We start from the raw sequence: 22926 nt of genomic DNA, 5'->3' as shown, positions 1-22926 counted from the left end.
TACAAAATAACCTGTAGTTCCCGTTTGTCCAAATAGTGATGATGCTCTATTCTCTCAGGTGTTTGCCCAGATCTCTAAGATAAAAGCAGTGTAATATACTGGTCCCTTTTTAGTGATCACATAGAGTAGATTAAGGGAATTTTTAAATACTCTTGTGATTACCTAGCACAGAAACATGACTGTGTTGGGTGACTCCAGAGTATCTTCAGGAGTGTTTGTCACAACAGCTATTTGTGATTGAATTGCTGGCCTTGGTATTTGCAGATTTGCTTCTTGCTGCATTGACTTGTCAGGTTTTGCTCTCTTCAGGGTTGGAAGGGCTTTCTAGTTTGAAGGACCCATATCTAGCCAGCCTTCCAGGTATTTCATGGTGTGGAACCTTGGGTTTGCTGTCACTGAATCCTGATTTCTGCCCCATGTATTTTCTTTAGTCTTTTATTTAGCTGTTATTTGGAGTGTAATGACTATAATTGAAATACCTAATTCCAAAAGAGGTTATTAAGTAAATAAATTAATCAGATTGCATTTCATGGTAATATAATCTTGATTTTTTTCTCGTGAAGTGTTAACATTTTAAAACTAGTTTGTGATACCTGGCTGTTCACATATGTATTCATAGGTATATTAACATTTAGGAAAAGTATTTAAACAGATTTCTGAAGTAGTCTATTTTCCATCTTTTTTTTAAGTTGTGTAACAGAATAGTAACACATAATTTTATATACTTTTTATTTGTCTTCCAGAGCATATGAAAAGTGAAACTATGTTCTTTAAAAATCTCCTTTTGATACCATCTCTCCTTGTGTTTATATTTCATAACTCACTGAACATCTTGGGCTTCACTATTTTATGTAAAGAGAATAATAGATTATGAGCTTTTTTATTACCATTTCATATTTTATGATCTCACAAGAAAACTCAGCAGCCTTCCTTCTAGCTATCCACAAGCAGCAGTTACTAAATAAAACTAAGCTTGTAATCATCCTGTACTTAAATTGTTTCAGCAAAAATATCTCTATTAGCCTTCTCCCATACAGTATGAGCAGAACAAAAGGCTGTGGAAACTGTAAACTGCATCCTAATCATGAAAGAATGAACAAGAGAAACTGAAATTCAGGAATGGTTCTTCACAGCTATAATAAGAGCAATTCATAATCAAATAAAATTGAAGGCTGACAGGGTGAGATTAAGCAATAGAAGCAATTGATTGTGGTAGACACTGTATGAGAAACCTTTTCAAATACAACTGAATAAGTGTGGATCAGCATGGAGAAATCATGGTATTCCTGGTCTGTCTTCATTAAAATAATGCAACTGTTCCCATTTTAATCTGACAAGTGGTTATGAAGCTGCAGTTGGGATAAAGCAGTCAGGCTTCTCTGAAGTCAGTAGATGAATTTTACTGTAAACAATGGGGCTAAGCATATCCACCCAGTACCTCTTCCATAGGCTGTATGGAAACATGGAAAAGAGTTAGGAAATGGAATATATTTAGTTAGTATTGCCATTTGATAATTGCAATCTGCATGAATGTGATCTTGCTCATTAGTGAGGAGACATCCTTGAAAATTGTTGCTAGTGATTTTTCTGCAGATCTTTCTTAATTGATCCTCACATTTTGTGTCTGACAGAAGATGAGCTACTAATGTTGACAGTCTACCAGAAACTTGTTTTGGTGGATTGTGTCAAAGGAGGTGAACCCAATTTCTGTCCTTTAGGCTTTCAGTTTCTCTTCCTCTGCAGGGCATTCTAAACCAATCACTTGTCTTTGTTAATTTAAAACTGCTAAGGGACTGTCTTTAGAATGTCCAGTATCAAATGTCCAGTTGGCATTATTTGAACTTTGCACTCATCTGTGAACTCTGTTCAAGAGTTATCTGATCATCCTTGTATCTCTAATGCTTCAATGACTATTGATCTGCTGCTGTTTCAGTTCTTTTCAGATGCTGAGCTTTTATTGATGCTAAAGGAAAAACATTGATGTAGAGCATATTTTTTAGCAGACCTCTGCTACTGTCTGTGGCTGGGAAAGAGGGGCACATGGAGAGAAGAAATTTTTATATTCAAAGTAATTCAGGGAGCTAATTGTGCTCTCCCATGAGCTATCTTAAGGTGACAGTAGAATCACTCTGTTTAAATAAGACAGCAATTAAACTGTGTCCAAACTTACCTCACCGAATCAACTAGAAATGGATAGGCTCTTGTGGGAAGGAGACAGCTTTGTTCCACAAATGGAGAATGTGGCAGAATTCGAGGAGCTGTAGTTTGCACAACCTCATGTTTCTTTAGGTTCTACTGGAAAATGAGCTCGAGCAGTAATCCTGCATCACAAAAAAACTGTTTTAAAATATACGCATTGTAGAAGATTTGGGTGAAAATGCTGAGCAGCTTCTCTTTCATTGTGAAAGATTTTTAGAATTTCAAATGAACTCACCTCAAATTTTATCCCAATTGTCATTCTTTCACTCCTTCCCTAAGGAGTAATATTCAAATTTTTTATCAAATTTGTAATATTCATAGAAGGAAAGCCCATTACATAATCACTGATGAAATGGATTTTAGATGCCAGCTAGTTGTTTTCAAATACTTTTTTTTCATTTCAGTGGCTTTCTTTAGTATTTTGTAGATTGATATCTTTATAGAAGAAGAAAAAGAAAAATGCATCCTACTTCTTATAGCACAATACATTTCCTCCAGATTTCTCTATCTATTGAAGGGTTTTCAGTAATTTCAGCAGTAGAAAAATAATTTTAAACTTGAATGAAAAACAGGGAAAAAACAAAAGAAAACAAAACAACAAAAAAACCCACAAAACAAAAAAAACCCCCAAACAAACCATAAACCTGAGTGCTGAAAAATCATCCTTTCCATGATGCTTAGCAATCTGCATGGGCCAAGGATTCACACACACACACACACACACACACACACACACATTGCTGCTTCCAATCTATACACCCTGTGTGTTGTATCCTTGACACACTTTGAGTCCTTTAAAAGGAGCTGATGTGGAGTGAACATTCAATCCATTTTGCTATTACCTTTATGAAAGGTACAGTGCATCTTGAGAAGAGCATGCCTGACCCAATTTGATCTTTCATTTCTAACACCATAGCTTGCTGACTTTCTAAAGGATACTCAAGAAAGGCTTATTAGCAGATGTTATCACTGGATTCACCTTTTCTGAAATAAGGAATGACAGGACCATCTGTTCATTTGTTGCTTGATAACCTAAGCTTCTGTGTTGTCCTGGAAATCCTGCTGATAGATCTATCTCCATGTGGTCACATAGCATTGATCTGTTTGGAGTGGATTTTTGTGGAGCAGAAGAGAAAAAATGGGAAATAGAAGGGCTATTTTAAAGAGCAAATAGCAAAGGCTCCTGTACTGCATGGGTAGAATTTTCAGTAGAACCTAAGTGAAATAATACCTCAAATCCCATTTACTTCAAAAGAAAGACAGTGAAGCAGTAAACCTGTACTTGAAGCTTATGGAAATTGTGTATCTTCCTGGTTTCTCTAGCTCAAAGGTATCTATACCACTGATTAGTGAAGAACTTAGGTGCTGCTGGTAAGTGTGTAGGAAAGCAAGCAGCAACACTCAGTCTCTAAAAATATAAAACAAATGATGAAATCTCTTTAGGGAAGTTTTAAATTACAAGCTCTAGAGTAGAAAGATTTAAGAGTGGGGCAGGTGTGGCAGCTTAACTGAAAGCTTTTCACAGAGATGGTGTGTGAAGTCTAAGCAGTCTATAATGCTTAATAATCAATATAAAACTGAGATCTGAAGTTTTTCTAGATGTTATGGAGTATTAAGTGTAGTTTACTATTACTATAAAGGAATTTGTAGTTACTCAACTATTTAGTGACTCCCACAGTCATTGATTATAGTAGGAAATAGTTTTGAACAAGAAAAACCAGTAACAAATATCTTTTATTTGATCCTTTTCACATGCTTATATGAATTTATTTGGTAAAGTACCAGTTGATACAACAGCAGCTTGTGAATGGGGATTCTTTGTGGGATGTTCTGTGCTGAGGAGGTGTGTGTATTGCCAATGAAGAAGTTAACAGTGGCCTTTGCCCTTTTTATGATTAATCAGTCAAGAGCAAGAAATGACACTGAGTCTAGCAAAGTGTCTGCTGCTTCTTCAAGGAAGTGGAAGGGGAAATAAGACAGAACTGAAATCTGGGAAGAAATCTCAAATGTGTATCAGAGAAAAAATATAACATTTCCCCTGGAATCAGAGAAGAGCTATCCCATAGGATGTAATATTGATATAAAGAGATAGTTGCACGTTTTCTTTTATTTGTTTTCTTAAACATTTAAAGTATGCTACTGTATTTCATTAAGAAAAAAAAAAAACAACAAAAAACCACACACCTATTTGCATTCTGTTTTTTCATGTGATTTCTGATGATTTAAATGAGGAAAGAAAAAAACCCAAGAAACCCATTCTTGTATTAAACTTACTAAAAGGTGTAGGGGAACTATATGTACAGCCCCTCAAAATATTTTCCAATTTATTAAAAAAGTAACAAAATTTCCATCAACGTGAACCTGGACAGACGGAGTTTGTGATGAGTTTGATCTGCAGGGGAAGGCAGTGCCCCAGGGGGAAACTTAAAGGAAGCAAAGTGGCTGGCAGCATGGGGAGCAAGTCTAAACCCTTGCTTATCTGTGCTAGATATTAGTTATCTGTGCTAGATATTCCACCCAAATAACTGAACAATGTTGCTTTCCAGGCATTGCAGCTCATTTTGGATTCCTTCATTAAATGGTGACTTCGTGCAAGGTGGTAGTTTGGGATGCTAGCTGTAGCAGAAAAAAGCCAGCTCTCTGAAGATGTTTTATTCCTATTTTCACCAGCCAGATCCTGAAGTGATTATGGATCACTGAAGCTGTACAGACACAGAATACTTTGGGATCTCTGTGCATAAATTGTATCCAGTATGTAAGAGACCCAAGTTTTCAATTAATTCTTCACACGTTAATTTTTGTAATGCTTGACCAAAAGTATGGCCTGCCTCTAATTAGAAGGATTAACTCTTGCTAAGAATATTGCCTGAAAAAGCATAACAATATGCATGGATTTGTCATAACAATTCCTAGGAAAAAAAATGACTCGGTTGTTGAGTCTGGGATTCTTTGTAGTCAGGGGTGGAGGGGAAGAAAATTCCTGTGTCCAGTGGGAGTTTTATTTTCTGCCTGGACTTTAAAATTGCACTGTAAATTCTTCATTTCTTCTTTTGTTTACTGTAAGCTCTTGCAGTCGTAAGGCATGAGGAGAGCACTTGGCCACTAAATATGAAGAACAGTATTCCAGGTAACATCCTGCACAATATACACAGCTTATAAGCACCCTCCTTTTGCAGGAAAGCAACTGTGTTGTCAGGAAATAATGTGAAACAATTTTTGCTGGCTCTCTTTGAACAGTGAATCTTTAAGAAAAAATGCACTAATTAGTTTTCATTAACTCCAGCTATTGTTACTACATAACAATATTAACATAATAATCCCTGCTTTCAGGTTTTATTAGTATGTTTCCTGCATTTTTATGGTTTAGTCATTAACTTTGTATGTAACCAGTGTTTTATAGCTATAAAGGTGAGGAATGCAAGGAAAACACTTTTAAGGAAGTGATTTGTTTCATATGAACTTGTTTGGAATCTTTATACCCTTTACTTTTGATTTGCTAAGATTAGGAAAATCAGCTTAAAGGAAAAGCACACCATTGTTTGTGAGTACTCCTATATCCACTTGGCATTAGCACCTAGAAAACAGTTATTCTCATTTGTTACACACATTGTCATCCTTAACAAGCATCTACTTGTGCAGAGGATTTTTAAGTCTATCTTGCATTCGTACTTCCATTATGAGTTTTAGTTTGCTGGATTTTTTTGATTGTTTTTTCCTCTGTGTGCTGCTTTGACTTGTCAGTGAATACTTGAGATTAATGTACCTATTCCATCCCAAATTCTTGTGGCAGTGCCAGCTAATAGCATTAACAAAAAGCATGAGCATATCTATAGTAGATTTATTTGATGTCCTCCTTTAGAAAGAAAATCTTGGGGAAGCAACAGCTCAGTAACACAGCAATTATGTCCAGCTGAAATGATCTCTGCATATCTACCTTCCCATTACTGTGCTTTTATGCAAAGTAGCAGCGTGTAAATGCTTTTTTTTTGAAACTGTCATAGAATTTTTATTAAGATGCAAAGAACATTAGGATAACTCCCCCATTCAACCTCATGGTAAGGAAGACCAATGCTGTAGTTAAAATAGTTTTGAAAAAGAAATTAAAAAAAAAAGAACAAAGCACACCAGTAGCAAACTACTTTTATTTGATCACTATACCTGAGCAAAAATACTATTTTCACCAAACTGTATTCAATCACAGGCTGAAAACACAGGATAGGTTTTTTCTTCAGAAGTAGAAATGGGCAGTATTTTTAATTAGTGATATTTATTAATGATATCATAAGCAAATTTAGTCAGTATGAAATCAGACCAAACACTTTTGGCTATGTTAGTTGTCCATCATTTTTAAAAGCAGAAAATAACTCATTTTAAAGCCTTTTAATCAATTGATTATAAACAAAAAGGTGCTAATGTCTCTTTTTTTCCCAACGAACTGAATGGCTCTATCTATTTTCCATTCTTCTGCTACAAATAGCAGGCACCATCAGTTCAGTGCTGGGCTGGGCTGTGGAACAGAGCCTGGCAAGTACAATGACAGAGCAAAGGTGAAGAAAGCTTTGGCATAGTTTTCTTGCTGCTTTTCAGTCATTTCTTTAAAAAGCCTCTCAGACAGTAGGGATTCTCAAGGGCTTGTTGGGTTCCTCTTCTGGTTTAATCGTGATTGTGACACTTGCAGGAGTGCAGCACGGAGAGAATTAGTGAACTCATCAGAAGGAAGGAAGAAGTGATCAATTATTCACCACATGCCATCAAATACAAGAAGCATGACTGCCACTTGTCTCTCTCATTTTCTTTCTTTCACACACACACAGAGCTTATGCTATTTGTGCAATTACATTATTTTCATTAAAACAGTCTCTAGAGAAACCTGTTTATTTGACAGTGCTGGAACATTCATCATCAGGGTATTGCATCAAGTGTCCTTGACATTCACTGCCCTATGCCCCCTGCATCTTTATCTTTAATTATTTTAATACTTGGGATAAATAAAACAACAAAAAGATGTGGCTGTTCTAGGAAGAACAGAATGCAGAGACAATTATTTCATAACCTGATCCCTCATTATTATTTTTGATCATGATTATTTTTGAAGACTGTTTCTTCCTCTCTCGATAAACTTTTGTACTTAAACCCAGTTTTTAAGGGGAGTCCAAGAGCCTTCAGATTATTACATGTAAGCAAGACTTCTGTTCTGCATCCTTAAGTATTCATAAATACACAAAGATTACTATTTTTACTCTCTTTGAAATGTTATTAAGAATGTTTTTTTCAAAAGTCATTATTTGTAACAAAAGCCTCATTAACCCTTGATTAACCCATAAACCTCTAGCATGGTTTACATTCTAGAGTGATATTAGTGTTAAATAATATTCTCTTTTAATTGAAATATTCAAGATCACAGCATCTTTGTAATCATTTTACTTTTTGCTAGGTTTGATATTAATAAAATGACATGAGCATATTTTAAAAGTGAATCGGTCTGAAAATCAACAAATTGACGATGTTTGCAAAAAGCTTAAAGATTCACGAGTAGCTTAAAAATGGGAGACATGAACTGTTGCTGGACCTGGAAAAAGCTGAAGCCAGAGTCAGAGGTGTGTAATTTACACTTCGTGATGTCTTATGCAAGAACACTTTTAAAAGTCTTTATCATAGAGGGAGTTCCTTATGGGGCATTTAGTTGATAGCATGGAGTATTTTAGCTGTTGATGAAAACATCATGGAGCATCAGTCCTGCAGAAATAGAAGTGACCATCCTGTTGTGCTCTACTGAAGAATTTGAAAAGCAAAGCTTCTAAATTTTAGCTTGCTGTAAGAATGCATATATTTTAAACCCTGTTACAAACACTCACTGGGTAAACTTGTGTTTTCCTTTGTGTTGTTACATTTCATGCAGTGTGCAAGTATCTAGCAGACCTCGGTGTGTAAATTCACTGAGCATGTGACAAGTGCACGTAGAGGATGCAGCCACACCACACACTGTGCTCCCCACACAGCCAGGCACTGGACATCATCTCAGCTGTCTCTGTGCTCCTTGCCACTCCAAGAACCCTTTAAGGTTTTTGTGCACCAGCTTTTAACCCTTATTGTCCAATTTGCTTTTACACAGTTGTGTTCTGTTTTATATTCATGTGCTCTTGGCAGATGTGCCAAAAATGCAGCCTGGGAGTAGCTGTAGATAATGCCATATATGATGTGTCTCACCCTGGTACACACGTGTCTCTGCAGGTAGGAGAAAAAATAGGATGACTTTGGAATGGTTCCAAGCCAAACAGCACAAAGCTACTAAGCTTAATATACCACAGATTCTCCCAGTAGCTAGGAGTGCAATATCTTAAATAGCATAGTATCTTAATCTTCTGCATTGGTGAGGCCACACCTGGAGTATTGTGTCCAGTTCTGGGCCCCTCAGTTCAAGAAGGACAGGGAAGTGCTTGAAAGAGTCCAGCGCAGAGCTACTGAGATGATTAAGGGAGTGGAACATCTCCCTTATGAGGAAAGGCTGAGGGAGCTGGGTCTCTTTAGTTTGGAGAAAAGGAGACTGAGGGGTGACCTCATCAATGTTTTCAAATATGTAAGGGGTGAGTGTCAGGGAGATGGAGTTAGGCTTTTCTCAGTGGTGACCAGTGATAGGACAAGGGGTAATGGGTGTAAATTGGAGCATAGGAGGTTCAAGTTGAATATCAGAAAAAATTTTTTTACTGTAAGGGTGACAGAGCCCTGGAACAGGCTGCCCAGGGGGGTTGTGGAGTCTCCTTCACTGGAGACATTCAAAACCCACCTGGACACGTTCCTAGGGGATGTACTCTAGGGGGCCCTGCTCTGGCAGGGGGGGTTGGACTAGATGATCTTTCGAGGTCCCTTCCAACCCCTAGGATTCTATGATTCTATGATTCTATGATCTTAAATAGAGTTTATATTCTGTATTTATATTACACGGGTCATCTGATACAGCACAGGTGCATGTGAAACCTTCCCTGTAAATGAGAGATCTAAAGAGCACAGAAAGAAGTGGCTGAAAGAGCTGTTGCTTCAGAGCCATCAACTAGTGATCTTGTCTGAAATGGTGCTAAAGTGGATGTGCTTGGCTCTCCTTTGCTTGACTTCCTCACAAGAAGGAAATGGATGTCATGGGTTTTTTTGTGTTTTTATTTCTCTTCACTCCTTGTCAACTGGAAGGAATATGTTTGTTTTTTTTAAAACCAATGTTCTTCCATAGACAGTTGTTGCATCCTTTTCATTATTCAAATGTAACTAAAATCCAGGTACCAAAAATCTAGTTGTTTTTGAGAGATCCATTTATATTAAAGTCTAAAATCAAAAAGAAATACTTGCAGTATTAAGATTTGCATGTTGCTTGTGCGGGTGCTTGAGCCACTTTGCTTGAAGGTTCTATTTAGGTAGCAGAGCTGTCCCAGTTGCATGTCACACCCTACAAATCTCTATTAAATCACTGGCCACATTTGGCTTGTAGCTGTCAAACAATGGCAAGATTTCAAAACTGAAGTAATGAATGATCTTAATAAACACATCTTATCGTTTTTTGAGGTCATCAATCAGACTTAATTTTAAGAAAAGAATTAAAATATTGCATTGATATTCATATGAAATCTCAGAAGCCCTGAAATTTAGAGTACAGCTGGTAGGGTCTGGTTATAAAGAGGTTCAAAAGCAGTGTCTTCTGGAGGTACCAAAGATGCTGATTAAAAACTGGCAAAGAGCATAATTTATTTCCATTTTGCACATTAGGTCAGAGAAACATAAAACAAGTATCTTGACAGGAAATCTGTTGTGAAACTAGAGAATAAAATACCAACCTGCTTACCCTTGGTCCCATGCCTTCAGGAACAGTTCTTGGACTGAGGTAAAAATATGCCACCCATTTGCTGCAACATTTGTTTAAAGGCTCGATGGCAATTAGTAGAGAGGAGTGTATATCTTTGTCATCACATTTCTTATCAACATATTGCATAAATTACTGTATGCTGTCTCTGATTCTATGTAAAATTTGCTCTAGCATTTGCTGACAGCTCTGTGATTTCTACAATAGAGTGAAATGTAGAATGTTCATAGTGTGGTAATATTCTTAGGTGAAAGTTCATTTCAGCTTATGACTATTATTAATAATATTAGTGTGAAAAGCAGAGATGTCAATGACTGTATTTTTCAGTATGTGCCATAGTTGGAAAGAGATGTCAGACATAAATTGATTTCTGATCCTTGATTTTTATTGATTAGGAACTGTTGCTGTAAAAGGTTCCCAGTAACATTTATAATACAAAGAAATAAAGAAAAGTATTGGGGCACTGCTGTCTATGAATTACTGAATTTCCTTGGCTAAGAGTGCTTCATGGGTCACAAGAGTAAGCTGCATGCACTGCACTGCCACAGCCTGGAGCTGGGGACACTTTGTGTTCTGAGCTTCTGCAGTGCTGAAACATGGACTTCTCACTAAATGCTAACATTCAGTGTGTTTAATCTAATTAGTTTTCTTCTGAAAAAGAATGTGTTTCAGAAGCTGTTCTACAGGTTTATAGTAAGCCTTAGAAATAAATGAGGGGGCACCATACAGCTTACCAGAAATATGTTCTGATCTAATTTTCCTCTTAAAAATGCACATGGTTTTTCTCTCTCCCTTATGCCTTCTCTAGTGATGTCAGGGGAATTTGAATATTCAGTTATGCTAATTTTTATTGGTATTATTGACAGTTTTACAAATGCTGTAAGCTGTGTTTCAAAAACCGAAGTGTCAGCCAGGAAACATTTTAACCATTGCAGGTTTTGTAACAAAAACCCAGGGTAGCAAAATGTACATTTTTTGACTGAAAGAAAGCTGGCTGGACTTGGAGAGGAATATAGTGGAGCTACACATCTTCAGGTGGGAGAAGGGCTTAGTACTGCCTGCTGGGCAGCACCATGGGGACTTTCTCATCCTAGAGATGTGGTGTAAAACAACGAGAAATATTAAAATGGAGATATAAACCTTCTGTATGTGCATATCTCTTAGAAAAATTAAAACTGAAACCATTATGCTGTAAGCCCATTTTGTGCTATCAGAGCAGTTAGGAAAACCTACCTGAAAATATGTTTAGCTTGCTTCCATATTTAACCCTAATTACCCTTTGCAGGGGAATTCTTTTTAGCATTCAGATCCTCATCTCACTTTTTAGCTTTTGTAGGTCTTATTTTCCCCCACTACATAAATTGCAGCAGGTGCACAGAATTGTAGGCATTACAATTAAATGTAATCAAATATTTTAGGCACTAATGAACAGCTCCAGGAAAACAAGTCAAAAGCAAAAAAAAAAAAAGGGGGGGGAAGAAAAAAAAAAAAAAGCCTTTAAGTGAGTAGATTTTCAAACACCCAAGGCACCATAGGGCCAATTATGGGAGTCAGACACCAGGACACATACTGGCATTAATTATCTTTGAGTTCAGGGAAATAAAAAATAAAAGCAGCAATTATCATAATAAATTTCCACACACTGCTTGTAAGTTGTGCTAATCTACAACACACCTGGGTTTCCAAGATTTAAGCCATGAAAGTGAATACTCAATCAGTTCCTAACGACCTCACACACAGGCTCAGGGGATGCACTGCCTTCCTCTGAGCTGCCAGTCAGGCAGAGGCTAAAACCTGTGTCCAGCTGCCACAACACCTTCACCCTCTGCACCACTGCTCAGAAGTACAGCACTACAGACTCCAGTCAAGCTAGAAACTTGCAAAGCACATGCTATAGAAGATATAATATCTCCCTCCTCCCTCTCATTTTATTATATGCTTAATGAAAATCTTCATTATGGAAGTAGCAGTCTCAATCCACTCTAAATACCTGTGGATCTCTCTAATTCTCCTTTCTGTAAACTAAGAAGAAATTGAACTAGAAGAACAAATATTTCCTGGATGTCAGAGGTTTCTTGAAATGTGTAGCTGGTAGAAAAAAGATACACATCTGAGCTAGAGGAAAGTTTTTTCTAGATATAATATTAAAAAATTGATCTTACTCTGACTAATGTTTGAACCAGCTGCAAGATATTCTCAGTGAAGATACAGGAAAATGGGGCAATGTGTTTTGGGTTGTTGGATTTATTTCAGCATTAGGTAAAATTAGTGTCTGTACTGGTTTTCTTGGAAGCATTTTCTGGCAGTTTGGTTGCACTGGAGGGTAAGTGTAATCACTCCACACCTATATAAAGCATATATTAAAAAAATAAGCCCTAAATGAAGAGATTTACAAGAATAAATGAAGAGAAGAGGTTTACATTTGTTAGGCATATGATACTTTTATTAGTTATATGCATTTAATCTGTGTTGAAGAAAGGAAGAAATAATTTCTTTATACTTAGTTTCCTTTTCCTTCCTATCTGCTGATTGTACTCCTATGTTTTATACAAGTCCTTTGGGACATTCTGTATATTCTGCACAGCACAGACAGTGAAGAGGAACAGGCCAGTGAAAATGAGCTCACAGCTCTTTCCCTAGTAGTGGCATGATATAATGTGGGCCAAAACAAAATTTTTATGTTCTGTAAGATTAAAAACATTGCTAACATGATCTGAAAGATAATATAGTTATTGAAGTGAAGTATCACAGAAGGACCTACAGCTTAATTGCAGCCAACTACTTATTTTTGAGACAGTCAAAGCAAAAATCCCTGTTGGGCTGTGCCTAACAGCAGAGAGCACAAGTGTCAACCTCTGAGCTGATGTATTGGCAAGGCAATTGAAAAGTACAGGTAACAGAGGATTCTGGGGAGTTCAGGAAGGTTTCAGCCAGATTTGGCAAGTTGGCACCTAAGTGCCAGATGGGAGCTGAAAGCTGGATGATCTTTAGACCATCTTGAAGCATTTTGCTCTTGTATTGTCAAGATGAAGTAGACATATTATGTCCTCAGCCAACAGATGTGCTGTTCCTCAGGTTGCCAGTATTCCCCTTTTTGTGGCCAGGCCACAGTGCCAGACTTGTACCTTTCCTGTAGCTTTGCTTTCTGAAGACAGTTTTGATTGCAGTGGCATGGTCTTCAGTAATTAATATAAGGAGTATTTTCAGTGAAATTGATTTATATTATTCTTGCAGCTGTTCCTACCTGGGTTTTTTGGTTGGTTGGTTGTTTTTTGGTTTTTAGGTGGTTTTTTTTAGCTGAAGACAGAGGCATTTCATCTTTTTTTATCATCTAATAGGGACTGTTTTGCATACACTTGTTGACAGCTACAAACACATTCAAATACCTTCAGATGTATCAGACCTGATCATTTTCATCCACTATCTCCTTCTCTGTTCTGTTTTCAGGGTATTTTTTTCTGCTGAGTTAATGCCAGCCTACACATATTGATTTCTTATGCTTAAAATAGTATAAATGAGCTACCAGTACTGCAAAGCATTGAGGTTTATCATTTATGGCATGAGTGATTCCCACCAACACACAGTCCCTATCATGTGGTAATGCAGATATGACAAGGAGTTTGATTCCTCATAACACAGTGAGCATTTTTTTAATGTAATGATGTAGCTACTTCAGGGGATTCTTTAACAAACTGAATGAAATCTGAAAGAAGTAAGAAGGTATTTTTGCTTTTTTTTGTTGATGGTGAAAATGTTAACTTCCGGATTAACTGAATTATTGTCTGACTGAAGTCATTACTTTGGTTAAATATTTAAGATTTTTAAAGTTTTTCTGTATCTTACTAGTAAATGTAACACTAAAAGGAGTAGAGCATTGTGTGTCTTTATTCATACTATTTTAACTATTTTAGTAATGCATGACTCTGGTTTGAGAGTTTTGTCAGAATGGTCTCTCAGGTAGATTTGGCTGATCACTGTATCAATAAGTGAGTAATTACTGAAAAAAATTGTCCTTTTTATAAGAAACTTCTGCTGTTTGTGAATGAGTTTTAGAGAATGTAAAAGGTATAAGTTTTTCCAAAATAATTACACAATCTAATAATTTTGCAAATGGCCACACAGAATTTTATTTCCAAAACATTTGCTTCATACCTGAACAGTTCTTAATATGAAACTTACTTCCCATATCTTAAAATCCCATTTCAAACAGACATCATGTACCCAGCAGCATCTAATTTCCCTTGCCTATGGATCTCCAGAAGAACAGAAAGATATAGGACAACTTCTTTGGGCTTAGGAACAAGTGGAAGAAAAGATCCATAGGAAAGATTGCTTCTTCACAAGCACAAAGAAAGATAACAGGAAGAGGACTCAGCCTTAACTTTGCTCCAGTGCATTGAGTCTAGAATGCTTCCAAACCTTCCCAGTTCCTGTCAATAAGATTGATGTTTATGCCCATCCTTTGCTTATTCTTCAGTGTTCCATTAAATAATGTATTCAGACATAACAAATATTTAATTATGTCTTATAAAAGCTCTGCATGACTTCTGAAGAACTCCTGTGGATGTTGTAAAACACAAGTGCAAAGGTTAAACTGAGTTGTTCAAAGTTTGAAATGGTTGCTTTGAGTTTTCCTTGCTCAGGCTTGAAGAGTAGAGTTGGTGTTGGTACAAGAACAAAGCCTGGCTTCAAACTCTGTGGTTAGATGTTAGCATGGGCAATAATACTGAACTCAGCAAGATACTCTAAAATTACATGACCAGTTACTAAAATTCATATCTTTGCTATTGTCCACTTTATATCAAGGCTCAGAATTAATAACTAAGGAAGGGTTATGTGAGTCTCTGGTTTGTTTCCTTCCCACACACTCTGATCATAGAAAGAACCATGGCCTCCCTCTCAGTGATGATGATGTGTATGTTAGTTCATTCCTTGTCTCCTCTATATACATAGAGTTCCACACAACCTCCACAACTCATTATCAAATAAAAGCCCATAAACTCTTCTCTGCAGGTCTAAGATTCTGATCCCTGTTTTATTGTTGATAGTGCTAAGGTTTGAGTGCTGGTATTGCTGGGGATTTTCTGTAGAGCAATGCAAAATCATGAACTTAGTTTCTCTTGCTGCTTGGTTTCATCTAGATTTCTACAAAGCTTAAGTAAAGTTTTTAAGCCTGAGCAAACAGTTTTTCAGATCAGACTTGTTCCAAGAGTGAAGCTGCAGCTCAGGAAGATGTTTTCAGTTAATGATGGACTCTGGTCATGGCCCTGCCCTCCCTTACCCACTCTAAGCCCAAGCTCTTTGGCTTGTGCTTTGTTTTCTAATACAGTGGAACCTACTCTGGTCTGGTGATTGCACTATGGACCTTCCCTCTAACAAGAACCTGTTTGAGAGAGTCCCTTTCTCCCCATCAAAAATTATCACTGCCAGAGCTGGAGGCTGACAATTCAGGAGTGTTCTACTAAAAGGAATTAAGATGTTTTCCTCCAGGATATTTCAGTGCATGCATATGTAAATTACAAGCATCGTGTTCATTTCAGTTATAAACTCTTGCTCTCTTTGTTCAGAACCTTCTTAGTAGTTAAGTTTCATGAACTTTAATTTTCTTTTTTAAAACTAGCCCTAGACTTTGAAAGCAAGGATGTGACCAATTAAGCCCCGGGGCTGTAATTTTGTGTGTGACTTACAAGCTCTTTATATTCAAAAGTTATTGGCCTATTCTATGGAGCAAAATGAGGTGAAGTGAATCCCTGTTTGAAGGCATCCACAGGCTTATACAACAGTAAAGCCTGGTTGGGAAGGGAAGGGGGACATGTACTGTACAGCAGTGTATCACCTGCTCCCTGATATTTTAAAATATCTATAAACTAAAAAAAGTCTGCTTGCTGGAATCCTGAGGTATGGAATCATGCTGGATGTCTTATTGCCCTGCTGGTTGGCTGTTTTTTACATTTTTTTAATTCACAATGCTGGTAATGCTTTTGATCATTCCTTTAATGTACACTACCTAGGGTTTAATGAGGAATCTGAATCAAGGACATTGTCTGTGTAAAATGTCATGTACTAAATTAATTAGACTTTCCATTGGAAAATAAGCTATTAAAATACTGGCTTGAAACTGCTGCAGGCCTTAATGCTGTATCCATAGGATTGCATACATAGTATATTGGATGCAAAACTCATTCCTCTGCCCAGTGTACCATTCTCTAACCATTAGACCACATGGCATTTCTCAAGCAACAATGAAGTAGGTATCTGGAAATGTCATTTTCCTTGTCTTTTCATTTAAAAGCATGTTGGTCTACAGCCTTCTGATGAGCACTTTTCAGATATATTGAATTTGTTTTAATATAGAGAGTGTAAAAGGTAGAAAGAGAACTATAGGAATAGACAAACATTCTAATAAAACGAGCAATCAGCTTTTAGAAAAGGGCAGAAGGGAACAGAAAGGTCTGGCAAATAACAGAATAAAAGCAATCTTTAATTTTTGTATGGAACTGTGTAGCTTATTCATTTCAAGTAAGTGTCTCAAAGTGTCCTTTTAAAATATCACCAACTGCTGAAATCGAATACTATAATTTTATTATAGTAACTGTAGGTTTACTTATTTCATAATTGGCTTGGCCAGGGAGCTCACCTGTAGGGATTTTACCAGTAGCCATTCTTATCAATTTTTAAATAAATCCCACAGATTGAGTACAGTAAATAATGAATGACTCAGTACTCGGTAAGTCAATATTTAATTTAATATAGATTCTGGGAAGGTAACATTTTACATGCAGATATTACTATAGTTCTTGCTTAAATGGAAAAAAAAAAAAAGTAGATTTTGTTTACAGAAGGGAAGGGAGTAGAATTTGTATGGTAATTGTGGTAAAATTTAGTTGATATTAGCATTTCATAACTTCAGGTTAATAGAGTATGTAATGAGGGTGTGCATCTTCACATCTGTCCAATTGTTATCAGTTCCTAGGGATTTATAGGTTCCTTTAGCAAGTGCAAGCCATGGGCAGGAACAATGTAACTTCAGTAGGATTTAAGCACATTCTTAAGTGCTTTTCCAGATAGAAACAAACTTAAGATAAGTGTAATGTAAGTAAAAACTATTTTGCTAAATTTTCTTTCAACTTCAGTATTCTCTAGTAGTTTGTTTATGGACATAGGATAACACTATCAAGGGAACTCTTTCACCAGAATTTAAACATTTTAGATAAGAATTTAGAGATGAAGAAAAGTTGTGGGATTTTTAAAAATAACATCTTCCAAATAATAATCTGGAGCTGTTTATTGGGATGATAACTTAAACTTAAGGACTTTTTTGAGTTTTGAAATGCCAAATGGAAATAAACGTCTTCTCTATAATGCTGCAGCTCTCTGGTAATTATTGTCATCATTAGTGTCTTATCATCTGTGTGCTTCAAGAGAGAGAAAAAGGGAGCAAGCACCTAATAAAAACCTAGCTGTCCAGCCTATTTTCTTTGTTGAGGTCTAGTAGCAGAGACACTTATGTGGTCTGTCATAAAAAATTAGTTTTTCTGATTTTTACTATTGGTTACTAATTGGCCATGTCCACATGACTGTATACTAGAGAAGCTGCTTTGTATCTAAAATGTTGAATTAGCACTAGCTAAAAACTTAACATCCACGAGGATGCCCAGGATAAACTTGAAGTCCAAAGTTTGCTTTCTGGAGAGCTATTTTCTGAAACTCTGTTGGTCATAATTGTGTATCTGGATATTTTGACAGGGGTTCTTTTGGAGGGGTTGGTAGTATATAACAAAAATCAGGCAGGTAACTTTTTCAGCAAGTGGTATGTCCTAAGCATTTGCTTGACTTTGCTGTACACATCCTGTTAAAATGACTGGAACTCCACTTTAAAAAGGAATATCATGCTATGAGATTGGAGCTAGGAGTTTTCTCCAGTATTTGATGAAAAGTGGCAAATATGCCCACATAGTTCAGAGGACACTGTCTGAAAAACAAAGCAATCACATGAAAAGATAAAATATATAGAGCAGTCTCTCAATGCATTCTCTTAGAGGGAGAATTATTAAAAGATAATTTCAATTATGTGTGCCAGGAGCAACTCCTTCCCATTTTGTCTGGGTGGGTTTTTTTCTTCAAGACCACATCAAGGCTTTTAAACAGTTATAATTGTATTTATTTTTAAGTGGTCTCCTTGGTATTTTGGTATGAAAATCTTTGCTTTCATCATTATTAAGAACAATAATATTTGTTACACAGCATACTAATTTTTTAGCTGAACAAACTTATTCTCAGAATTCCCATTTGCATTATTCTCCATTTAGTTTTCGTCATTCATGTGTCTTCTTTTTATTTCTTTCTTTTTTCTTTTCTTTTTTTTTTTTTTTTTTTTTTTTTTTTTTTTCCTCTTATCTATTTGAACAGGAGGACTCTGCTGTGTGAAATTAATTAATATCTGATTTCAACTGTATGTGATGATTGTACATTTGTATACTTATTTCTAGGAAAGGAATTAAGCATAAGTAACACTTCAGTTGCATGATTTAGACCAACATCTTATTATAAGCTAATGAAACAGTAGTTTTATTGTGGAAAGCACTGGCAGATAAACCTGTAGGCATTGCTATTCCTATCTAGTGTAACAAATTTATTAAAGACATGAAGTGACCTGAAGATAACCAGATCTACCAGTTTTAAAAAAGTACTTTTTATATGTTGCAATTAGAAAATATCATGTGTTCTGTAATTATCAAATTGTGCCCCATAAAACCCTACTAAGTGTTTGAATCAAAGCCTTAGAAACCAGTCTGTTGTACTTCAAGAAGATCTTTCCTGACCTTAAAGTCATGTCTAAGACAATTAGCCATTATTTCTGTTTTATTTAAATATGAGGAACTCCTGAAATGTCATTAGATAAACGCCTAGTATGAAAATGTGTGCAACTAAAAAATGTATGAACATTATTCCTTCTGACTCATCAGACTTAGTATTGCAGTTGATGGGTCATCATTGTCAACCTCTTGTTTATAACATGAGATGTTCAACCATAGTTATCTCAAAGCTCGGTCCTTTAAAATTTAAAACACTGTTTTTATTTCCTTGATGACAAGAGCTATGTGTGAATATAGGATGAAATTCCCATTTTCCTTTTTTATTTGTTGCTTAGCCACAGTTTGTTCAATACCTCTAAACACGGCAGTCACAATCAGGAATAGTAACGTTATTAAAGTGATTTTTATTTTTTTATATTTTTTTAAATCAACTTTCTGTTCTTTATAGAGCCCCAAAACACTGTTATTACGTACCAGGTGGTGAAGATGTGAAATGAAATATCAAGAATCCTGAAACCCTTCAGGGGGGTTTGGTCTGCAGGAGACCTCATGTGGCTACAACCTCCTGCAGCAAAAGCTTTTATTATGAACAGGTAAGGCAGTCAGCTCAAGTTATTTTTCAGTGTTAAACAAAATGCCTCATCTCTTTAACATCATTCTCCAAGAAATAGAAGTGTCAACAGTTGCTTTTTAGATACAGGAGCAGGAAGAACACTTAATTTCTACATTGTCTTTGAGAAAATATGCTTTTTGCTTTTCTGAGTCCCAAGCATTAATGTGTGACAACTCTTCAACATCTAAGCAACTGCAACATGCCTATTGATTACAAAGGGCCCAATAATTATACTTTAGATTGGGAGAGTATTTAAAGCCTGGAAAGCTCTAAGAACTCCATGAGTGTAACAACCTAAGGCACTGTAAAATCTCTAGGGAGAGTTAATCATCAGTGCACAGCAACGTGCTGTGCAGAATGCACAGTGAAGAGCTTCTGGGAATATCTAATTGGTAATCTTAACCATGTCTCAAAAATTTGGTAGCACATTGTCCATTTCAATTGTTGAGGAAATAGTTTTCACTGCAGCCAAATCTAAAGTGGAAGGACATAAGTTGGTATTACAGTCTAAACTTGATCACCTGAGGTTCATGGTCTTTAGGGAATCTTTAATTTGACTGCTGATGAAGTTTCAAGAGTGTGGTAAAACATCCCCTCACAAAAGTTTACCACCCAGGGTCTTGGATGCTCTTGGGGAGTTCTAAGTGAGGGATCAGGGTACTTTCGGAAGGATAGAATTGAACTGAAGGCCTGCACATTCTCAACAAAATGCTGTAATTGCCTTCTTGACTGTAAGGATAACTCCTACCAGCATCTCCAGCTGGTTTTCAAAATAAAGCTACTAGGTCAAAGCTATTAGATTTATTGTTTTTAATAGCACATCTCACAGGTAAGCACTGGGTATGCTGGCTGTTTCTGCTTCCTGAAAGGAGACAGGAGCACAGTTATTTTGTGTATAAGTTTTGGGTAGAAAAGTGAGATAAGCACCGAGGATTGATTGCTTTCTCTTCATTAAATAGCTCCAAGATGAACTTGTTGGGCAGCCTGGTTCTACCTCTGCACATTTCAGGTTTCAAGATCTGTATGTTGGTTTCACCTTAAGTGTATGCTAAAAAAATTACTGTTGCAAATGAAGAGTAAGGTAAGCACATTGCAAAATATAAAAAATGAATGCAAGGTGGTTTTCATGTACATAAGAATTGACAAAATAGTTCTCATCAAACATTATACAGACAAATGGTCAAATTAGTGGGATCTAATGATGAGAAGTGAAATTGTGGTTATGCATTTGTGGACACTCCACCTGTTAAGATATCAAGAAGAAGGTTGTTTTTTTTTAAATGACATCACAGTATGATTAATTTGCAATTTAATGTGATAGTTCAAATGATATTTTAGAAAATGTAAGTTTCTACAATTATTTTTAAATCCTTTTTTTTTTTTTGCAAAAAGTGTTAAATCACCCAGGTTATTAAAGGTAAATATCACCTACATGGAATTCTTGTTGGAAGGGCCAGAAGCTGGACCATTTTTCTCTATGCATTATGCCAGATGCATGATTAAAATCTTGTGTAATACCAGAAAGTTTTAATACCCAGGGAAAGTTATGATACTGTACTTCATTTTAGGTTTGGGGAAAATTCTTTAGTCTTTCTTCCTCATTCAACCTTTATGACAGTTAGTAATAATTATATTTTATCTTTTTTGGTTTAATTTTAGCTTCTTTTGTATTGGAAGGACAAGTTTTTCATTTCAGCTCACCATCACCTTCTGAAGGGAAAGAAGTTTTATGACATAGTTTTATGACTGGCCTGGGGGAAGCAGAGTTTATTTTGGCCAATTGAAATAACAGTTACTGTCAGACACACAAATATAAACACTCTTGCTAGTTAGCTCCACAACCCAGATTAAGGTAATACCAGTTCAGTTACTCAAAGAACTTGTCTTTGAAACAGAACATTGTTTTAATTAAAAAATAAACTCCAGAAATATTGAGGTCCTGGAGCAGGTCCAAAGGAGGCAACTGGGCTGGTGAAGGGACTGGAGCACAGATCCTATGAGGAAGCTGGGGAGGGAGCTGGGGGTGTTGAGGCTGGAGAAGAGGAGGCTCAGGGGAGACCTCATCACTCTCTACAACTCCCTGAAAGGAGGTTGGAGCCAGGGGGGGGTTGGGCTCTGCTCCCAGGCAACTCTCAGCAAGACAAGAGGGCACAAGAGGTCTCAAGTTGTGCCAGGGGAGGTTTAGGTTGGACATGAGAAAGAATTTCTTTAGGGAGAGGGTGATCAGCCATTGGAATGGGCTGCCCAGGGAAGGGGTGGATTCTCCATCCCTGGAGATATTTCAAAAGAGCCTGGATGTGGCACTCAGTGCCATGGGCTGGGAACCACGGGGGGAGTGGAGCAAGGGTTGGACTTGATGAGCTCTGAGGTCCCTTCCAACCCAGCCAATTCTGTGATTCTAGGATTCTATGAACTCATATTCCCTCTTGCTTTCCATGACTATAGTCTGATCTGCAGCTACCATTGCACCCATCTGCCAACAAGAGTAAAAAAAAAAGATACAAATTTAAGTCTTGTAGCACTGCATATCTCACAGTGGTTCACCACAGATATGCTATTCTTGTCCCCATTTATGTTATGCTAAAACAGTGTTGATGGCAGTCATTTAGAGCAATTTAGATTGTCTTAAATATTTGTATACAGGATTCCCATCCCTTTCCTTGATAAAGTCTTAGATAAGAGACAAAATTAACCGTGATACTTACTTGAAATTATATGAGCCAAGAAAGAAACTATTAAGCGGTCCTAGGCTTCATATTTGTTATATTTCTACAGTAGATTAAATATAATTCCCAACATTTATATTAATGTGATCTATTTCTGAAACAGAGAACTAGTTAGTCACACACGTATGACATACACATACATTCATATGATTTTTTCTGATAGCTTAAAAAAAAAATCAAAAAACTCGCAGTAGTTTTCCTGTTTTCTGATCCAGATTTGCAACCTTGTGGATGTCAATAATCTTATCTATTCCAATGCAAATATCTTGTGGTTTGTGTGCACAAAAGTCTCATTATTAATACAAACTGGATGAAGCAGTTGTGGTTTTCACATGGAGACACTGTGGATCACAAAGGCCTGGTTTATTTAGCTTTCAGATGTGTGACCAGCTAAATACCTTTACATAAATTTTTCTCCTATATAAATTTTTTGCTTGGTCATTGTTACAAGATATTGCACAAAAGCCTCTTTTGATTTATAAATCAAAATACATCAGAAATAAAATCCAGGGCACCTGACAAAGAGCAACAGGTGACATTGTAATGAGTCTCAGGCCATTCATGCTGGCAGTTATGTAAGACATTCATATACTCCATCATCAGAAAGTGTACAAAACACCTCATATTTCCTAGCTTCCCGTGGCTGTAATTTTCTGTTTGCTTAAGAATTAAAGTCAAATGGAAAATTTAAATAATAAATATTATGGGTTTTTATTGTGGTGTTTT

The sequence above is a fragment of the Heliangelus exortis genome, chromosome 15 (genome assembly GCF_036169615.1).
Source record: "Heliangelus exortis chromosome 15, bHelExo1.hap1, whole genome shotgun sequence".
In the NCBI taxonomy this organism is placed as follows: domain Eukaryota; kingdom Metazoa; phylum Chordata; class Aves; order Apodiformes; family Trochilidae; genus Heliangelus; species Heliangelus exortis.
This window is presented reverse-complemented; position numbering follows the sequence as displayed.